General features: G+C 36.1%; 1 protein-coding gene across 2 annotated transcripts in view; it reads right to left on the reverse strand.

Annotated features, from left to right (window-relative positions):
- The window catches only part of SOS1 (SOS Ras/Rac guanine nucleotide exchange factor 1), a 148,979-nt gene that overhangs the window by 111,713 nt on the left and 23,186 nt on the right, over positions 1-14,080 (reverse strand). The gene's annotated exons all lie outside the window — the stretch shown is intronic.

Consider the following 14,080-nt stretch of genomic DNA (forward strand, 5'->3'; position numbering starts at 1 on the left):
TATTGGAAATAAATTCACTAAGAACTACCTATACGCACCATTAATTAGCTATGTAATCTTGGATCAAGTGAGTTAATTAATCTCTACCTGAGGCAAGGAGAGAAGGGATTAATTGGATGATTAAAATTCCTTTAAGTTCTAACATTCTTTGATTATTAGATATTTTCTTAAGTTCAAGGAAATTTGTGAGGATCTGTAGGGAGACAACCCTAGGAAGAAAAGTATACTTTATGTATGCAGGAATTTTGAAAGAAACTAAATAATTCAGCCACTACCCATGGTTAAATAATTAACCATAGTTAAATAGTATAAGAAACTATGTATATGCAAATATATACAAATTATATGTGCAAATACGGAGGGTAAATCTAAATTTTATCTAGTAGACAAGTAGAAATTGCTACTTATCAGCATTTCTCTAATTTTTTATGATGGCTCATAGAGATCATTAAAGCAGAGGTTCAGGAACCAAGAGCATCAGCATCACTTGTTAGAAATGTAAAATCTTGGATCCTACACAAGACCTTCTTGAATCTAGGAAATTCTGGGAGTGGGTCCCAGCAAAGTACTAAAACAAACGCCCTAAGAGATTCTAATGCTTAATAAAGAGAACAACTGACCTAAGGCACAAGCTTGAAGTAAACTCCTGAAACATTAATGATGAACCCATGATTAGAACAGCTCAAGTGCTAAACATTTTCACTTACTGAAAATTAAATATTTATATAAGCTTTAAATTAATTTTTCTGTATTAATCACAATGTTATAAGAATGCTCTGTTTCACATAATGGGAAGAATATTTTGCAATTCATGTATCTGATAAGGAACTTGTATTCAGAATACACAAAGAACACTCACAAATCAACAAGAAAAAGACAGAGAACCTAATTAAATGGGAAAAGAATCTGAATAGATATTTCTCCAAAGAAGATATACAAATGACCAATATGCACATGAAAGATGTCTAACATTATTATTTGATAGGAAAATGCATATAAAAACCACAATGACATATCACTTCATACCCACTAGGATGGCTAGAATCAAAAAGATAATTAAGTGTTGGCGAGACTGGAGAGGAATCAGACCCCTTACACACTGCCGGTGGGAGTACAAACTGGTACAGCCACTTAGGAAACAGTATAGCAGCTCCTCAAACAGGTAAACATGAAGTTTACCACATGCCCCAGCAATTCCACTCTGAGAACTGAAAATATTACATCCACACAAAAACTTTTAAACAAATGTTTATAGCAACATTATTTTTAACAGCCAAAAGATGTAAATAAGTCAAATGTCCATCTATTGATGGATAGATAAATAAAATATATCCATAGTATATCCATACAATGGACTATTATTTGGCTATAAAAGGAATGAAATACTGATAAATACTACAACATGGACGAGCCTAAAACATTCTGCTAAGTGAAAGAAGCCAGTCACAGAACACACGTATTATATGATTCCATTTATATGAAATGTCCAGACTAGGCAAATTTATAGAGACAGAAAGTAGCTTAATGGTTGCCTGGGGCTGGGGGTGGGGGTGACAGCTGAAGGATACAATGTTTCTTTTTGAGGTGATGAAAAGGAGTAATAATTGAATGTAGTGATGGTTGTACAACTCTGTGAATATACTAAAAACCACTGAATTATATACTTTAAATGGTGGACTGTATAATATACAAATTATATCTCAGTAAAGCTCTTACCCAAAAAAAGAGAGAAAGAAAAGAAAGAATGAAAAGAATCAAGAAAATTTAAAGAAAAACATATATTTTCATTATAGGAGTAGTTTCAGCAGTATGCCTAAAACAACTGATTAGATAATATAGAAAATAACTTTATATGTAGCATTATATGAATTCTGACAGTATTCTGTACACTCATCCTAACTAAGCCTGGTTTGAATTATATCTTATTTAAAAATTAATTACCAAAGTTTGTTCCAAATATTGACACTTCTGACAAAGCAACATTTACATTACAAATATAAGGCTACTTTTTAAATACATGTTTTTGAAAACCAGAAGTATGTCTCCTTCATAAAATGTTCAACTAATTTCTTGCTTTTAATTACCAGAAGCACAAAGGGAGCAGGAGTTTTCAAATTATGAGCACAGAACTGAGTGCTTCCCCAGGGATTCTCCAAGTACCACCAGGTAAAGGTGAGGCATAATTCTACACATTGCCTCTGAAAAAAAGAAAAACTTTCTTCGTGATCTGTAATATACTGAATTTTTCTTTAAGATCTTGTTTCTTTTTTGTTGTTGTTTGCTTCTATTTTTTAAAAGGGAGAAGAGCTCATTACTGAGAGGAAAGAACAAGGATTTTAAAGTATAAAAGATTAGGCTATGTAGATTCTGGGGAGTAAGCCTGGTGGGATAGAGGAAGGGAAAGAAGAGGAAGAGATTTTCACTTTTATTTCAAATGCATCTGTTTTATTTTAATCTGAATTTGAATACTGAACGATTATTACTATTTAAAAGGGAACAAGATCCCACAAAGTGAGTCACAGGAAGATCTCAATCTTTTAAGTTCTTTTTTTATTTTTAAGAAGGTTATAAAACCAATATGAAGATGCCCATAGTTACCAACATATCGGCTATTAAATGTAAACCATTTAAAACTTTTATTTTTAAAAGATACTTGTATTTTAAAATACTTTTATTTTTAAACTTTTATTTTTGCTGTAACCAAAGTATCCAGACTAAAACAGCTTAGTACCATGAATTGCTAAAAGGCATCACATACTCAAACTCTAAAAAAGAAACCACAGAAGAAATGTTTTCATTTATGCATGATATTTTTGTTCCACAGTGGTGACTATGTGAAAAAATTAAGAGTTACTTAATGGTAGAACAACAAAGTAAATTCTGTAAAAAGTTGAGTCCTTTAACACTTTAATCATTCTAAAAGGTAGAATTCACTCCACATACAACTGTTAATAAGGTATAAATAAGAGCATTAAGTTATGTTTTTACCAACTTCATAACTGTTCAACCTAAATACTGAATAGAAGACAAAAATCCAAGAAAGCAAAAGCAAACTAGAATTGATTTATTATATAGATCTGAAAATAAGAACCAGAAATGGTTACTTATACTTTTCCCACCAGGCAAAGTTTTAAACTACCTCAGGTAAAATGCTAATATAACAGATAACTTAAATATAGTCATAAAGAGATTTCACTACTTTCAAGCCTTGGTAATTTTACAGTACATATATTAAAGACTGAAATATTTGATTCCAAATTTCAAATAGGGTCAGTGGAATGAAAAATTACCTTTGCTGATAGAATCTGAAAATATAAAGTACCCTGGCTTAGAAAGGGGTGGGGTGGGTAATAGATAAATGTAATTTTTTTTTTACTTCACTGGAGACCTTTTTAAGAGTTAGTTTATGTAGCTATAGCTGCTATGAAAAATTAAGTAAAACTATCATTACCATCTAAAAAGTAGTACTTTATGAAATAATTTTACTAAACTTTCTAAGTCATTTCTATTTTAGAGCAACATAATACAACTTCAGCTGGGAAAAAAAATTTTTTTCACACAAAAAAATCATACACACATGCAAGAGTAGATTTCCTAAATAGACTGGCTTGAATACAGCTGGAGGAAAACACCACCTTACCTACATTAGAAAAACAATTAAAATAACAGAAGATTTCTCATCTAAAACCAGGGAGGTCAGAAGGAAGTCAAATAATATTTTTTAGGTGCTAAATGAAAAGAGCTATCAACCCAGAATCCTATACCCAGTGAAAATACTGTTCTGGAATGAAGAGGAAATCAAAACATTCTCAAATGAAACAAAATTAAGAAAATTTGTTGCCAGCAGACCTACCCTAAAAGAATGGCTAAAAGAAGTTATCTAAACAGAATGCAAACAACCAAAGGAAGGAATTTCAGAACACCAGGAAGGAAGAACAACGTAAGAAAATATATAGGTAAATCCAATAGGCTTTCCTTCTCTTCTTCACTTTTCTAATTATGTTTGATTGTTGAAGCAAAACTGTAACACTGTCTCATGTGGTTCTATACTAAGGCAATCATCCTATAAAGAGAATTGCATAAAGGGAGGGAGATAAAGTTTCTCTATGCTTCAATCAAACTGATAAAATGATACCAATAAGCTGTAATGAGTTATGCACAGTTTACCCTTGAACAATGTGGATTTGATCTGCATGGTTCTCCATGGTTATAGGGGGATATCTTTCGATAGTAAATACTTCACGGTCCATGGTTGATTGAACCTGGAGACTCGGAGCAACAGCAGATACTGGGGGCCAACAATAAGTTATGCACAAATTAACCCCTGCCTTGTTCAGGGGTTGACTGTATACATCATGTAATACTCAGAGCAGCCACACAAAAAGTGATACAAAGAAATACTCAAAAACACAATAAAGGAATCAAAATGGAATTCTAACAAATGTTCAAGTAACCCACAGTAAGGCAGGAAAAAGAAAACAGAAATGAAAAGCTGAACAAACAGAAAATAGCATCTAAAATGGCAGGGTAAAAACATGGAAACAACGTAAATGTCCACCGACATGACTGGATAAAAAAGATGTAGTACATATATACAATGGAATATTACTCAGCCATAAAAAAGAAGGAAATAATGCTATTTGCAACACGGATGCAACTTAGAGATTATCATACTCAGTGAAGTAAGTCAGAAAGAGAAAGGCAAATACCATATGATATCACTTATATGTGGAATCTAAAATATGGCACAAATGAACCTATCTACAAAACAGAAACAGACTCATAGACATAAGAGAACAGACTTGTAGTTGCCAAGGGTGGGGGGAAGAAGAGGGATGAACTGGGAATTTGGGGTTGGTAGATGCAAACTATCAAATTTAGAATGGATAAACAACAAGGTCCTAATGTATAGCACAGGGAACTATATTCAGTATCCTGTGATACACCATAACAGAAAAGAATATAAAAAAATAATGTATATATGTGTATAACTGAGTCGCTTTGCTGTACAACAGAGATTGACACAACACTGTAAATCAACTATACTTCCATTAAATAAAAAATAGAAAAAACCCCCACAGGCTAAGCCATAACACAGCAATAATTACACTGCATGAAAATGGTCATAGCAATTAAAAGCAGAGATTACAGTGTGGATTAAAAAACATGACCTAACCATGTACCATCTACATGATAGTCCCTTCAAATATAGTGATATAAATAGGATAAAAGTAAAGGAACAGAAAAAGATATATATCATGCAAGCATTAATCAAAGGAAAGCAGAAGTGGCAATATTAATATCAGATAAAGTAGACTTCAAAACCAAAGAAATTTATTGCACAGAAAGGGACATTACACAATGATGAAAAGGTCAACCTATCAAGAAGATACAGCATTCCCATGGGCCTCCCTGGTGGCACAGTGGTTAAGAATCTGCCTGCCAATACAGGGGACACAGATTCAAGCCCTGGTCCAGGAAGATCCCACATGCTGCGGAGCAACTAAGCCCGTGCGCCACGGCTACTGAGCCTGCACTCTAGAGCCCGTGAGCCACAACTACTGAGCTCACAAGTAACACCTACTGAGCCCGTGAGTCACAACTGCTGAAGCCCACATGCCTAGAGCCCATGCTCCGCAACAAGAGAAGCCACCGCAATGAGAAGCCCACGCACCGCAACAAAGAGGAGCCCCCGCTCACCTCAACTAGAGAAAGCCCATGTGCAGCAACCAAGACCCAATGCAGCCATAAATAAATAAATAAAGTAAAAACAAACAAAAAAAGAAGTAAGGCTTTACTTTATGGAAAAAAAAAAAGAAGACATAGCATTCCCAAATGTGTATCCACCAAACAACACATCTCTAAAATGTGAAGCAAAAACTGATAGAACTGAAAGGAGAATATAGAGACAAATCAACAGCTACAGCTGAACAATTCAACACCCTATCTGAACAATTAGTACAACTAGATAGAAAATCACCAAGAATTTGAAAGAACTCAACAACACCATCAGCCAACAAGAATTATTCAACATTCATAAAACACTCCATACAACAACAGAGGAAACCACATTCTTATCAAGTGCCCAAGCAACACAAAATAAGATAGAATATATTTTGGACTACAAAACAAATCTGAACAAATTTAAAAGAACTGAAATCAGAAAGAGTATGTTCTCTGACCACAACAGAAACAAACTAGAAATCAATAACAGAATGTTAACAGGAAAATCTCGAAACACTTGGAAACTAAACAACCCATTTCATTTCATTTCATTTCATTTCAGTATACTTGCTTTACAATGTTGTGTTAGTTTCTGCTGTACAACAAAGTTAATCAGTTATAGGTATACATATATCCCCACCCTCTTGGACCTCTCTCCCACGCACCTCCCCCAACCCACCCATCTAGGTCATCACAGAGGACCGAGGTGAAGTCCCTGTGGTATACAGCAGGTTCCCACTATTTTACACAAGGTAGTGTATATATGTCAATCCTAATCTCCCAGTTCATCCCACCCTCCCCTTCCCCTGGTGTCCACATGTCCGTTCTCTACATCTGCCTCTCTATTCCTGCCCTGCAAATAGGTTCACCTGTACCATTATTCTAGATTCCACATATATGCGTTAATATATGATATTAGTTTTTCTCTTGTTGACTAACTTCACTCTGTATGACAGACTCTAGGTCCATCCACATCTCTACAAATGACCCAACTTCATTCCTTTTTATGGCTGAGTACATTCCATTGTATATGTGTACCACACCTTCTTTATCCATTCCTCTGTTGATGGACATTTAAGTTGCTTCCATGTCCTGGCTACTGTAAATAGTGCTACAATAAACGCTGGGATCCATGTGTGTTTTTGCACTATGGTTTTCTCAGGGTATACACCCAGGAGTGGGATTCTTGGGTCATATGGTAGTTCTAGTTTTTCAAGGAACCTCCATACCATTCTCCATAGTGGCTGTATCAATTTACATTCCCACCAACAGTGCAAGAGGGTTCCTTTTCTCTAAACCCTCTCCAACACTTATCCTTTGTAGATTTTTGATGATGGCCATTCTGACTAGTATGAGGTGATACCTCATTGTAGTTTTGATTTGCATTTCTCAAATAATTAGTGATGTTGAGCATCTTTTCATGTGCCTCTTGGCCATCTGTATGTCTTCTTTGGAGAAATGTTTATTTAGGTCTTCCACGCATTTTTGGATTGGGTTGTTTGCTGTTTTGATATTGAGTTGCAAGAGCTGTTTTGTATATTTTGGAGATTAAGCCCTTGTCAATTGCTTCATTTGCAAATATTTTCTGCCATTCTGAGGGTTGTCTTTTCATCTTGTTTATGGTTTCCTTTGCTATGCAGAAGCTTTTAACTTTAATTAGGTCCCATTTGTTTACTTTGTTTTTAGTTTAATTACTTCAGGAGGTGGTTCAAGAAAGATCTTGCTGTGATTTATAACCAAGAGTGTTTTTCCTATGTTTTCCTCTAAAGCTTTTGTAGTGTCCGGTCTTACATTTAGGTCTTTAATCCATTTTGAGTTTACTTTTGTGTATGGTGTTAGGGAGTGTTCTAATTTCATTCTTTTACATGTAGCTGTCCAGTTTTACCAGCACCACTTATAGAAGAGACTGTCTTTTCTCCATTATATATTCTTGCCTCCTTTGTCATATATTAGGTGACCATAAGCGCATGGGTTTATCGTTGGGCTTTCTATCCTGTACCATTGATCTATATTCTGTTTTTGTGCCAGTACCATACTGTCTTGATTACTGTAGCTTTGTAGTGTAGTCTGAAGTTGGGAAGCCTGACTCTTCCAGCTCCATTTTTCTTTCTCAACATTGCTTTGGCTATTCAGGGTCTTTTGTGTTTCCATAAAAATTGTAAAATTTTCTGTTCAAGTTCTGTGAAAAATACCATTGGTAGTTTGATAGGGATTGCAGTGACTCTGTAGATTGCTTTGGGAAGTACAGTCATTTTCACAATATTGATTCTTCCAATCCAAGAACATGGTGTATCTCTCCATCTGTTTGTGTCACCTTTGATTTCTTTCATCAGTGTCTTATAGTTTTCTGCATACAGGTCTTCTGTCTCCTTAGCTAGGTTTATTCCTAGGTATTTTATCCTTTTTGTTGAAATAGTAAATGGGATTGTTTTCTTAATTTCTCCTTCCGAACTTTTGTTGTTAGTGTATAGGCAAACTTTATCTTTTATTTATTTAATTTTAAAATATTGATTGATTTGGCTGCATCACGTCTTAGTTGTGGGATGTGGGATCTTTGTTGCAGCACACGGGATCTTTAGTGGCAGCATGCGAACTCTTAGTTGCAGCATGTGGGATCTAGTTCCCTGACCAGGGATTGAACCAGTGCCCCTTGCCTTGAGAGCGCGGAGTCTTAGCCACTGGACCACCAGGGAAGTCCCTCATCATTAGTGTATAGGAATACAAGAGATTTCTGTGCACTAATTTTGTATCCTGCAACTTCACCAAATTCATTGATTAGCTCTAGTAGTTTTCTGGTGGCATCTTTAGGAGTTTCTATGCATAGTATCATGTCATCTGCAAACAGTGAGAGTTTTACTTCTTCTTTTCCAATTTGGATTCCTTTTATTTCTTTTCCTTCTCTGATTGCCATGGCTAGGACTTCCAAAACTATGTTGAATAACAGTGGCAAGAGTGGGCAACCTTGTCTTGTTCCTGATCTTAGTGGAAATGGTTTCAGTTTTTCACCATTGAGAATGACGTTGGCTGTGAGTTTGTCATATATGGCCTTTATTATGTTGAGGTAGGTTCCCTCTATGCACACTTATGGGTGTTGAATTTTGTCAAAAGCTTTCTCTGCATCTATTGAGATGATCAGATGGTTTTATTCTTTAATTTCTTAATATGGTGTATCACATTGATTTGCGTATATTGAAGAATCCTTGCATCCCTGGGATAAATCCCACTTGATCATGGTGTATGATCCTTTTAATATGTTGTTGGATTCTGTTTCCTAGCATATTGTTGAGGATTTTTACGTCTATGTTCATCAGTGGTACTGGCCTGTAATTTTCTTTATTTGTGATATCTTTATCTGGTTTTGGTATCAGGGTGATAGTGGTTTGCAGAAAGAGTTTGGGAGTGTTCCTCCCTTTGCAATTTTTTGGAAGAGCTTGAGTAAGATAGGTGTCAGCTCTTCTCTAAATGTTTAATAATATTTGCCTGTGAAGCCATCTGGTCCTGGACTTCTCTTTGTTGGAAGATTTTTTGTTTTTGTTTACTTATTTATTTTTGGCTGCGTTGGGTCTTCATTGCTGCGTGCGGGCTTTCTCTAGTTGTGGCAAGCAGGGGCTACACTTTGTTGTGGTGCGTGGGCTTCTCATTGTGGTAGCTTCTCTTGTTGCAGAGCACAGGCTCTAGGAACACAGGCTTCAGCAGTTGTGGCTCTTGGGCTCTAGAGTGCAAGCTCAGTAGTTGTGCTACCCAGGCTTAGTTGCTCCACAGCATGTGGGACCTTCCCATACCAGAGATGGAACCCATGTCCCCTGCATTGACAGGTGGATTCTTAACCACTGTGCCATGAAGGAAGCCCCTGCTGGAAGATTTTTAATTACAGTTTCAATTTCATTACTTGTGATTGGTCTGTTTATATTTTCCATTTCTTCCTGGTTCAGTCTTGGAAGGTTGTACCTTTCTAAGAATGTGTCCATTTCTTCCAGGTTGTCCATTTTATTGACATATAGTTGCTTATAGTAGTCTCTTATGATCCTTTGTATTTCTTCAGTGTCAGTTGAAATTTTACCTTTTTCATCTCTAATTTTATTGATTTGAAACCTCTCCCTTTTTTCCTTGATCAGTCTGGCTAAGGGCTTATCAGTTTTGTTTATCTTCTCAGAGAACCAGCTTTTAGTTTTATTGATCTTTGTTGTTGTCTTCCTCATTTCTATTTCGTTTATTTCTGCTCTAATCTTTCTTTCCTTCTACTAACGTTAGAGTTTTTCTTCTTTTTCTTCCTCCTCCTCCTCCTCTTCTTCTTCTTTCACTACTTGCTTTAGGTGTAAGGTTAAATTGTTTGAGATTTTTCTTGTTTCTTGAGGTGAGATTGAATTGCTATAAACTGCCCTTTTAGAGCTGCTTTCGCTGTGTCTCATAGGTGTTGGGCTGTCGTGTTTTTGTTGTAGTTTGTTTCTATGTATTTTTTGACTTCCTTTTTGATTTCTTCAGCGACCTCTTGGGTTACTTAGTAGTGTATTGTTTAGCCTCCATGTGTTTGTGTTTTTTATAGTTTTGTTTCCTGTAACTGATTTCTAATCTCAAAGCATTGTGGTCAGAAAGATGCTTGATATGATTTCAATTTTCTTAAATTTACCGAGGCTTGATTTGTGACCCAAGATGTGATCTATCCTGGAGAATGTCTGGTGTGCAGTTGAGAAGAAAGTGAATTCTGCCACTTGCGGGTGGAATGTTCTTTAAGCATCAACTAAGTCTATCCGGTCTATTGTGCCATTTAAAGCTTGTGTTTCCTTATTTATTTTCTGTCTGGATGATCTGTCCATTGGTGTAAGCGGGCTGTTAAAAACCCCCACTATTGTTGTGTTACTGTCAATTTCCCCTTTTAGGTTAACATTCGCCTTATGTATTGAGGTGCTCCTATGTTGGGTGCATAAATATTTACAGTTGTTATATACCTTCTTCTTGGATTGATCCCTTGATCATTATGTAGTGTCCTTCCTTGTCTCTTGTAACAGTCATTATCTTATTTTATTATTTTATTTTTTTAAACATCTTTATTGGAGTATAATTGCTTTTCAATGGTGTGTTAGTTTCTGCTTTATAACAAAGTGAATCAGTTATACATTTACATATGTTCCCATATCTCTTCCCTCTTGCGTCTCCCTCCCTCCCACCCTCCCTATCCCACACCTCTAGGTGGTCAAAAAGCACCTAGCTGATCTCCCTGTGCTATGCAGCTGCTTCCCACTAGCTATCTATTTTACGTTTGGTAGTGTATATATGTCCATGCCACTCTCTCACTTTGTCACAGCTTAACAGTCTTTATTTTAAAGTCTATTTTAACTGATATGATTATTGCTACTCCAGCTTTCTTCTGATTTCCATTTGCATGAAATATCTTTTTCCATCCCCTCACTTTCAGTCTGTATGTGTCCCTAGGTCTGAAGTGGGTCTATTGTAGACAGTGCATATACAGGTCTTATTTTTGTACCCATTCAGCCAGCCTGTGTCTTTTGGTTGGAACATTTAATCCATTTACATTCAAGGTAATTATTGATATGTATGTTCCTATTACCATTTTCTTAATTGTTTTGGATTTTTTTGTGTGTGGGTCTTTTTCTTCTCTTGTGATTCCCTCCTAGAGAAGTTCTGTTAGCATTTGTTGTACAGCTGGTTTGGAGGTGTTGAATTCTCTTAGCTTTTGCTTGTCTGTAAAGCTTTTGATTTCTCCGTCGAACCTGAGTGAGATCCTTACTGAGTAGACTAATCTTGGTTTTAAGTTTTTCCCTTTCATTACTTTTAATATATCCTGCCACTCCCTTCTGGCCTGCATTGTTTCTGCTGAAAAATCAGCTGACAACCTTATGGGGATTCCCTTGTATGTTATTTGTTGCTTTTCACCTTGCTGCTTTTAATATTTTTTCTTTGAATTTAACTTTTGTTAGTTTGATTAATATGTGTCTCGGCATGTTTCTCCTTGGGTTTATCCTGTATGGAACGCTGTGCTTCCTGGACTTGGCTGACTATTTCCTTTTCCATTTTAGGGAAGTTTTCGACTATAACCTCTTCAAATATTTTCTCAGACTCTTTCTCTCTCTCTTCTTCTTCTGGGACTCCTATAATTTGAATGTTGGTGCATTTAATGTTGTCCCAGAGGTCTCTGAGACTGTGCTCATTTCTTTTCATTCTTTTTTCTTTATTCTGCTCCTCAGCAGTTATTTCCACCATTCTATCTTCCAGCTCACTTATTTTTCTGCTTCAATTGTTCTACTGAGTCCTTCTAGTGTATTTTTCATTTCAGTTACTGTGCTGTTCATCACTGTTTGTTTGTTCTTCAGTTCTTCTATGTCCTTATTAAACATTTCTTGTATTTTCTTGATCCAGGCCTCCATTCTATTTCCTAGATTTAAGATCACCTTTACTATCATCATTACTCTGAATTCTTTTTCAGATAGGTTGCTTATTTTCTCTTCATTTATTTGGTCATGTAAGTTTTTACCTTGTTCCTTTGTCTGTACCATATTTTTTTGTCATCTCATTTTTCTTGATGGGTGGGGCTGTGCTCCTGTCTTGCTAGTTGTTTGGTCTGAGGCATCCAGCACTGGAGGTGGCAGGCAGTTGGGTGGAGCCAGGTCTTGGTGCCAAGATGAGGACCTCCAGGAGAGCTTACACCGATTAATATTCCCTGGAGTCTGAGGTTCTCTGTTAGTCCAGTGGTTTGGACTTGGCACTCCCACCACAGGAGCTCAGGCCTGACAACAGGCGTCTCAGAATTGGATCCACTGTCCAGCCTCCTGGTTGTACTGAGACACCGTGCTGAGCCATTGTTTGTCATCCAGAAAATTGCCTCAGTCTGGCCAGCCCGTGGCTGCTGCCAGAGCCTGTGTACACCAGGTGGCCACACACACGCACAGCAGGCGCCCAGAGTATCCACGGCCGCCACTCAGCTCTCTAAACAACACACTTTATATAAACAATCTATGGATCAAAGAGGAATTATCAGGGGAAATTTAAAAATACATATAACAGAACTAAAGGAAAATGAAAATACAGCATAGCAAAATTTGTGAGACATAGGTAAAACAGTGCTGAGAAAGAAATTTAAAAAAAGGAAAAGCCTCAAATCAAAAGGAAAAGCCACAAGTCAATAACCTAAGTTTCCACCTCAAGAATCTCAAAAAAAGAAGAGCAAACTAGAAGCAAAGCAAGAGAAAGGAAGGAAATAATAAAGATACAGTAGAAATCAATAAAACTGAAAACAGAAAAACAGAGAAAAATCAGTGAAACTGTTGGTTCTTTTAAGAGATCAAAAACTGACAACCAACCAAAAGGATGCATGCACCCCAATGTTCACTGCAGCACTAGTTATAACAGCCAGAACATAGAAGCAACCTAAATGACCACTGATAGAAGAATGGAAAAAGAAGATGTGGTTCATATATACCATGGAATATTACTCAGCCATAAAAAGGAACAAAATAGTGCCATTTGCAGAGATGTGGATGGACCTAGAAATTGTCATACAAAGTGAAGTAAGTCAGAAAGAGAAAAACAAATATTGTATAAAATTGCTTATATGTGGAATCTAGAAAAGTGGTACAGATGAACTTATCTACAAAGCAGAAATAGAGTCACAGATGTAGAGAACAAACGGTTACCATGGGGGAAAGGGGGAGGTGGGATGAACTGGGAGATTGGGACTGACATATATACACTACTATGTATAAAATAGATAACTAATGAGAACCTACCGCATAGCACAGGGAACTCCACTCAATGATCTGTGGTGACCTAAATGGGAAGGAAATCTAAAAAAGAGTGGATATATGTATACGTATAACTGATTCAGTTTGCTATACAGCAGAAGCTAACACAACATTGTAAAGCAACTCTACTCCAATAAAAATTAATTTTAAAAAAAATCAACAAACATCTAGCAAGACTGACAAAGGAAAAAAAGTGAAGACACAAATTACCAACATAAGGAATAAGTCAGGAATGAAACATGAACATCTCTACACACCCTGCAACTACAAAAGGACAGTAAGGAAACACTATTCAAATATTTGACAAACATAATTTAGTGCTATGAATAATCTCTTTTAAAAGTTTGTTATTAGGCAACTGTTTAAAACTGTTAAATGCTTTGTATGATTTAATCTTTTGATTGAATATTTTCTTCAGAGAGCTATAATAGATAAAGATTATAATTTTCATCATAAAGCCATGAAGAATGTTTCATCCTTATACTGTTCGGGTGTCTAGGGGAGCCTTTCTAATCCTAACAACTCGTCACCAACATATAATGATGATTTAGAAGAAATGAACCAATTTCTCACAAAACGAAACAAAACAAAAAACTACC

The sequence above is a fragment of the Leucopleurus acutus genome, assembly GCF_964270905.1.
Source record: "Leucopleurus acutus genome assembly, chromosome: 12".
Taxonomy (NCBI): Eukaryota; Metazoa; Chordata; class Mammalia; order Artiodactyla; family Delphinidae; genus Leucopleurus; species Leucopleurus acutus.